At 36.2% G+C, this 8,172-nt stretch overlaps 1 protein-coding gene across 1 annotated transcript in view; it reads left to right on the top strand.

The window, feature by feature from the left end:
- The window catches only part of LOC141578028 (uncharacterized), a 48,923-nt gene that overhangs the window by 2,257 nt on the left and 38,494 nt on the right, over positions 1-8,172 (top strand). The gene's annotated exons all lie outside the window — the stretch shown is intronic.

The raw sequence follows: 8,172 nt of genomic DNA, 5'->3' as shown, positions 1-8,172 counted from the left end.
ATGTATGTATATTTTCAATATGTGAAAATTTCTTTCCTCATAGTTAAATATTCCAATCGTAGATTTTTTTTTTTTTTAGAATTTTGAGCACTAAAGGTAAATACCTGGGATTTTTGAGTCTAAAATAGACCTTACTTTCTTCTATATAACTTAGCAGAGGTGCAAAATGTACAGTATAACATTTACAAATAAGATGAGATGCACCCTCTAGTGACCAAATTAAGGCTTTAGCAGTGGAAAAAATGCTTTCTCTGGGATAGGAGATGTGAACAATTAACAAAAGCCAAGGAGTTTTTTTACTATGCAAGACTAGGAACATGATCAAATTTTGTTTTGCCATGGACAAATAAGACATTTTATATAGTGCCTGTCTCTATCTTTGCACGCTGTTATGGTCCCTTGGCACAGATCTCTCACAATTCATTCAGTAACCAACAAGTATTCATTGAGCACCCACTATGCTCAGCCCTGTCCTAGATGCTTGTGATAAAGCAATAAACAAAGAATCCCTACTCTCTACTCTCATGGAGAAAAGAGACAGTAAAGAAGAAAAATAAATAAAACATACTATGCTACATAGTAATAAGTGCTGAGATGAAAGAAAACAAGAAAAAAAGGGTTAGTAATTTTAGATAATATGATAGAATGACAAGGAAGGCCCATGAGGAGAAGACATTGGTGTTAAGTGACAAAGGAAACTGGTAACGCAGCTATCCAGAGGAAGAGTATTCCAAGCAGAAAGACCAGCAAGAGCAAAATCACTGCAAGTCGCCACATTCCTGACAATTTGGAGAAATATAAGAAGTATGTAGCTGGAGCAGAGAAGAAGAGTAGTGGGAAATGACGTTAGAGAGATAACTATGGCACCTAGCGTTTTGTGGGTCATTGTAAGGAACTTCATTTTGAGCAGAGGAGTGACATGACCTAACAATGTTTTGAACAGGATCGCTTTGGATGCTGTGTTGAAAACAGGCTGAATGGAAACAAAGGTAAAAGTAGGGAGATCAGTCAGAATCTGTTGCTGGCTTGGACCAAGGTAATAGCAGTGGAGATGATGAGAAGTGATCAGACTTTGGACAAATCCAACAGGATTTGCTGACAGATTGATTATAGAGTGTCAGAGGGAGACAAATCAAGGATCACTCCTGTGGGTATGTAAATCTTAACAGTAGAACAGAACTATTACATATAAAATAAATTAGCTACAAGGATATATTGTACAACACAGGTAATATAGCCAATATTTGATAATAACTATAGATGGAGTATAACCTTTAAAAATTGTGGAACACTGTGTTGTATACTTGTAACTTATTTAATATTGTATATCAACTATATCACAGTTTTTTTAAAAAAAGAACAGAATGAAGCTCAATAGAATAGCAGATTTTACTCTGAGAGAAACATAAGAAAAGCAGTTATTTGTTCCTATGGTTCACATATAAGGACTAGTACTAAAGTGTTTGGTAGTGTGAATGAAGAAGAATGATGAAACGTAAATGGAGAGACAATGGTGTTTTGTTACACATAGGACATGAAGGTGGGAGATGAAGGGAGGGAAGGGGGCACCAAAGAAGTGCCAGGTTTCTGCCCAGGGTTTACCTCAGAAGGATAAGAAAACAAAAGCATATTAAGACCTTGTTAATAAAGCCAGCTCTTCACACTTGGGTTTTCCCAGGGACTGAAATACAGAATACAGGATACCTTTCACATTCATGGGTCGGGGGAAGGGGGAGGCTGAATCATAGAATTTTATAGTTCGAAAAGAATTCTGAGATCAGCTAGGCTGACCTCACTTTATTAATGTGGAAACAACCAGAAAGATTAATTGTTTTGCTTCAGATTTTATTCCTGGTTAGTGACAGACAAGTCTCAGTTTTCTATTCCCGTTTTGGGTCTTTTCCTGCTACATCGCATGAAGAACCCCACTAATGTGAGTCCAGATTCTAATAGTTATTTTGAAAGCCATCTATGTTGCCTGCAAAGAATTCCCCTTTTCAATGCTATTTCAACTCTTTGAATTACATAGAGAGAAAGCTGCAATTAGGTGCTCTTTTTTTAAGAGCTGTAATTTGCCTTTTTATCAAGGAGGTGCATTCCAGAATCAACGATCTGCATACAGCATCAGCAGTAGCAATGTGTAGCATTATGTGAACTTTGAATTTAAATCCTTAAATGCAGACACTTTGAATTCACATCTGTTTTCTAGAAATCACTAGACTTCTGGTAGTTTATATTAAGGAATCTAAATTTTGCAGCTGTAATTCTTCAGACATAGCTTTTGAGAAAACTAATATTATATTACATAATAGTGATATATTTTCCCCTTGCAGTTGCATTCTCAGAGAAAACAGACAATTAGGGAGTTACTTATAACTTATGTCTTAACTATTTTTTATTAATTAAGCATTAAAATTTATTTTAAAGGAGGCCATAAGGGGTTAACCTAATAGCCTTCTGGCTGTTAGTTTTCTCACATGGAAATTAAAAATTTGGACTAGTTGATTTCCACTGTCTTTCAGCCCTACAGTTTTGTGGCAAGTAGGTAGAAGGAAATACACAAAAGTAAAAACAGTTACCCCAGTGGTATAATAGGCACACAGGTAATTTCTCTTCTTTAAAAATATTTATTACTATGTTTTTATTAAAAAACTGTTAAAGCAAGTGTTAAAATACCAACATTATATAAAATCATCATTAGCATAAAAATAAAATTTTATGCCAAGTTGCTACTTTCAAAGAGAGCTGAAATTGTTACACTATTTTTACTTACTTTTTTTTTAGTTTCTAAAAAATATATATTTTTATTGAAGCATAGTCAGTTTACAATGTGTCAGTTTCTGCTGCACAGTACAGTGCTTCAGTCACACATGAACATACACAGATTTGTTTTCATACTTTTTTTCACCATAGGTTACTACAAGGTATTGAATATAGTTCCCTGTGCTGTACAGTATGAACTTGTTTATCTTCCTGTTGTGGTTCTGACTCAGTGTTTCCAGTTGAAGCAGATCTTTTTGCTAGGCTCCATTCTTTTTTCTGGATGGCTGTTCAGAAGTCGGTTGTGGTTTTGTTGTAGTTGCTAGGAGAGGCGAGTTCGTGGTCCTACTACTCCGCCATCTTGATTCAATCTATTTTGCTTTCTCTTGCTAGAAGCATGTAAAATTTAAAAGGATGAACTATCTAATAGAGGATTGTCCAAGAAATAACCAAATGGAAATAAGTGCTACATGTGGAACCTCTTAAGAAAAGTAGAGAATCTTCTATTCTCCAACCCACTCTTCTTGGTCATATAATAAGATAAGTTTAATCTGTCTCAGGAGGAAGTAATAATTATGCTAGAATCTAGGGCTCTTCAAGCCTCCAAAGTTTTGCTTTTGAAATCTGGGAGGGTAAATTCCTGAGTAACCTTACAGAAGCTTTAGTTGTTTCTTTTTTTCTTTTTTCTTTTTTTTTTAGTTGTTTCTTATGAAGGAGAAGGATGTGTGATATCTGTACAGCTCTGAAAATAAAAATACCTAGCATTAGCAACTAAGTTAGGTTCCTAAACTCCTCTAGTGTCTGTGAATCATCCCCCACCCCCAAATAATGTAGAAAATTAGTATCACAAGTCTGATCAAAGGAATCAAGCTGGGAGTTTGGTGTTACTAAGCTTAGCTCTTGTTCCTGTATACTGTATACTGTATATAGAGGTCCTCTGAAACTGTGATTATTAGCTAAGATGAATCTTTTCTTCTTGGCAGTGCTAGCCTTTGACTTCAGTTGTCTGTCCTCATGGGCCTTTCTATCTCTTTGCCTCTCTAACCCTGGACACTTTATCTTTCTTCCAACATTGGGCTTTATCTTCAGTCACTTTCAACTTTGACTATTCTTTGCAGTGATTAATATTTACTTGGCTTTTAGTTTTGGTTTTTTTTTTTTTTGAGAACTTAGTAAAAACTTACCCAGGATTCTCATTATGAGGGATATACTGATGTGTATCTATGTGGAAACACCTGCATCCCTTCTATGCCACGTGGAAGCCAGGGAATAATCAGAAACATAATCTAATAAGCTACACCACTATTTCTTTTTTGCTGTGGCCACTCTGTGCTAATGCAGAGGCCCCTGCAAATTATTTCCAAGAGTCTCAAATTGAGATGGAGATAAAGTATTCCTCTGTCTTTAATAGCTGTGCATATTTCACTAGCCTTTTAACACTGTCTCTTACTCAAGCCTGGAACATATTCTGTGCTCAAAGTCTTTTCCCTACCAGAATCTCTTCACTTCCATTTCATGTCTTGTGGGAACTTCTTGTGTATCACTCTTCCCTATCTTGTGGACTGCTTTCTTGACGGACCCACTGACCTTCTTTTCTTGGGCAATAAGCTTTAGCCTTGGAGTGCAAGGTAAACATACTTATGGAGAAGGAGGGAATGAAAAATGCATTTGTTTAAATATTTTCAAGAAACCAGTTTAATTAGAATTCTTGCGATTAGAGCCAGAATGCAAAGCTTTAAGAGAAAAAAATGGAACTATCCTGTTCTATGTGGAGACTGGCCACATAAATATATCTTCTCTCCCTCCTGGAACCCCGCTTAATTGACAAAGAATAAAAGGGGAATAAAATCATAGTTATTATGAGAACACAAGGTGAGCCATCTGTAGACATGACATCAATGAATTTCAACTAGAGAGTGCTGGGAGTGAGGTAAGGTGGAAAGGAGGTGAAGAGAACAGATGAAGCCGGACGGAGGAAGCCACAGCCTAAAATACTTGTGAAAGCACATACAGCCAAAGATCTAGGAGAGACTTAGAACTCACAAGTATCTGGTTCAGTTAAGAAGTTAGGAAAGAAGTGTAGAGCTGGAAAAAGGTATTAATTGAAAGTCAAACTTCCACTCTCTATCCTCCAAAGAATTTCAGGCATTTAGGCATCTATCCCCCAGACAGGGAATCTTAGGGTGCTTTTCTGAAGAAATCAGTGGCCCTAGAACAAAAGTCTTCACATTCTGTTATTTGTAGGTCACACAATAAAATAACCACTCATCTCATGGAGAAGTCATTTGGGCAGTGGGCCCTGATCCCTCACACAGAGCCTAAGTGATTTCTTTTTTTTAATGTGCCATTCTTAAATATAAACACACTACTGAAGATTACTAGAAATTTTAGGAAATTTTGCAACATAAGAGATAGCAAGATAAATAGAAAACTAGACCCGAAAGAAAACAGATAATTCAGATAGATGAGGGTATAAGATGAGTACTTTAAGTACTTATTAACATCAACTGAGAAATTTAAGAAAAGATGTTGCATCTGGAGGTCAACAACAGGATACTACGAAAAAGAAACAATCAGAAAGCAATAAGGAGCTCTTAGAAATTAAAGATAGGGATTGCCAAGTAAAATATTCAGAAGAAAGTTAGGAGAACAGATCGAGCAATTCTCCCAGAACAGAATAAAAAGAAGTATGAAATATGAGGGAAAATATAAGAGAAATAATTTCTACATAAGAAGCCCAATATCCTGAAAATGTGAGTTCCAGAAAGAGATAGTAGAGAAAATGGGGAGGGCATCATCAAAAACTAATATAAGATATTTTTTCAAAATGAAAGAAAGGAATTTCCCAATTGAAAGGGTTTCCCAAGTGCCCTACAGAATTAATGAAAAAAGATTCATGTCTCAATGTGACATTGTGAAATTTCAGAACGTCGAGGATAAAGAGAAGATTCTAAAAGCTTTCAGTGAAAGTAAAGGTCAATTATAAAGGAATGAAAATCAGACTAGCATCAGATTTTTAATCATCAGGGACTGCTATAATATGATGGGAAAATGCTTTTAATAAATGAGGAAAAAATCAGTTTTAGTTTACAGTTCCATATCTACCCAAAGTGTCAGTCAAAAGCTAGGGGAGAATAAAGACATTTGGGGGCATGAAGGGATCAGAAAATACACTTTTCATATACCCTATCCTATAAGTTACCAGGAGATAAGTTCTAACAAAATGAGAGAATAAATTCTCTTACCCACAAAGAACAAACAAAACAAAAACAGGGAAATAGTGATTAAAGAAATAGTGACTAACTCAGGAGAAAAATGAATTTCTCAGTATCACAGCTGTACAGCTGGAACTCAGTCCAGATTGGAATTGGATTTAAGAGGACTCTAGAAGGATATACCTAGGAAAAGAAGGAACTTAAGAAATCTGTGCAATTTGGAACTAATTAAGAAGATGATAAAGACTGAAGATTCAAGGAAATAAAGCAATGAAACATGAAAAACTTTGGGGAGTACAGCATTGTGACCCTTTGGAAAAGACCTACTTGAGGGTGAAATCCAACAAACCAAGAGATTAGTCAAAATTTAAAACTTGGGGTTGGAGGAGTAGTTGAAAATGGACTGGTGGTAAATATTAAAAACATTTTAATATGGAAAAGCCTAAACAATCGTGGGAATGAAGATTTTTTAAAGAAACCAGACTTTGCCTTGGGTTTTCCCATGTCAATACCTCTTTAAAATTTTTTTGCTTTAAAGAGCTTAGTATCTTTTAACACTTCACCCAAATCATGCATTTAGTCAAGACAGGTCTGAACAGGACATCGAATATTAAGATCCTCTGCCTTTGGCAAGTGATGCTGTTTACTTCATGCTGATTAAGATTGAGGAACTAACAGTAACATTGTAGACAGAGTAGGTTCAGTGTAGTGAGGAAATTGGAGGGCATGAATAGGAGGTTGTGGTCAGAGGGGAATTTCAGGAGTTTTAAATGATAGTTACCAAGTATGACCACATTAGCCAGTAGTTGTAGTAGAGGTGGAAGTGATGGAGAGGAGAAAGTTAAGGAATGTAAAGGCAGCATGTCAGAAGGCATGGAATTTGCTAAAAAACAAAATATGAGCCATTGAAAAAGGATGAAAGGAATGTCCCAGAAATTAGTAGAAGAGGAATACTAAAGGATAGTATAAATAAAAGCAATAAAAATAACAGATTTCTTCCTTATGATTCATGTATTACTCAGAGGCCTCTGAATTCCTAGAACTTCTATTGAGAAAGTATTTTTGGAATTTCTGTTCCAAATCACTTAATAGTACCATTCAAATATTGTATTTCACTAATTTGTTTCACTGTTACATTCTCAATGCTATTAGGCTTCTAAACACATTGATCTTCAGGATTTCCATAATAGTCTTGAAACAGGAGGGAAGACGGCAGGGCACAACCATTGAAAGAATGACACAGCCATTGAGGATAGGACAAATACTACTTAGAACCAGTTAGGCCCAAGATGGCAGAAGAGTCGACTTCCAGTAGACCTTGGGTCTCATTACACACTCATTGTAATACACTAGCATGCTAAGTGGCTCACCCAGAGGCACCACAACAGTTCTGAGATTGACCATAAAAGGCCAAAAAGTTGGTGATGGCCCAATGTCTGGAAATCCCTGCCCCTTCCCCAAAATAGTTGGAATAATCCTTCCACTTGTATAAAATTACCCAGCCTATAAAAACTAACTAACCCCAAGGCTGCTCTCCCTTCTGAGACGGACTGCATTCTATGGAATATGTATCTCTCTAAATAAACTTGCTTTCACTTTACTATGGCTCACGCTTGAATTCTTCCCTGCATGAAGCCAAGGACCTTCACTTGGCAGGGCCTCTCTCAGGGACTCACCCAAGATCTGGGACATGACCATCCTCTCGCACCCCATTTTTCTGCAAGTCTCCTCCAAATTTAGAGCATGTATTGACTTGCATGTGAGGGCCTGATTATCTCATACATGATTAGTTAATAGAACTGAATGATTATATCTGGCAGCCAAGACAATTAATTACAGTGTCATCAATCTTTCCAGTGACAACTTCGATATTTTTGGTTGGGATTACAATGACTGAGAATATAGGGGGAAAAGAGAAATTTCAACCTACTTTTTTTTCTTTACTATCTCCATTTCTTTCACCCCATAAACACACACATCATTCCTCACAAAACTGCTTCCATCTAAATCCTAAACTTCATTGGATTCTAATGGTAATATAACTAATATTTGAAATACTGACACTACTGAGTATAATACGATGATCCATGGCTAGAACAGTTCAGATAAACTACAAGCACTGTAGCTTTTGTTATGAATATGGAGAAATTCCCTGTTCTAGCATCAAATTAGTAATTGGTTCCTCATGCAAATAACT

The sequence above is a fragment of the Camelus bactrianus genome, chromosome 6 (assembly GCF_048773025.1).
Source record: "Camelus bactrianus isolate YW-2024 breed Bactrian camel chromosome 6, ASM4877302v1, whole genome shotgun sequence".
Classification (NCBI taxonomy): domain Eukaryota; kingdom Metazoa; phylum Chordata; class Mammalia; order Artiodactyla; family Camelidae; genus Camelus; species Camelus bactrianus.
Note: the sequence above shows the minus strand (reverse complement) of the source record. Positions and strands in the feature narration are given on the sequence as shown.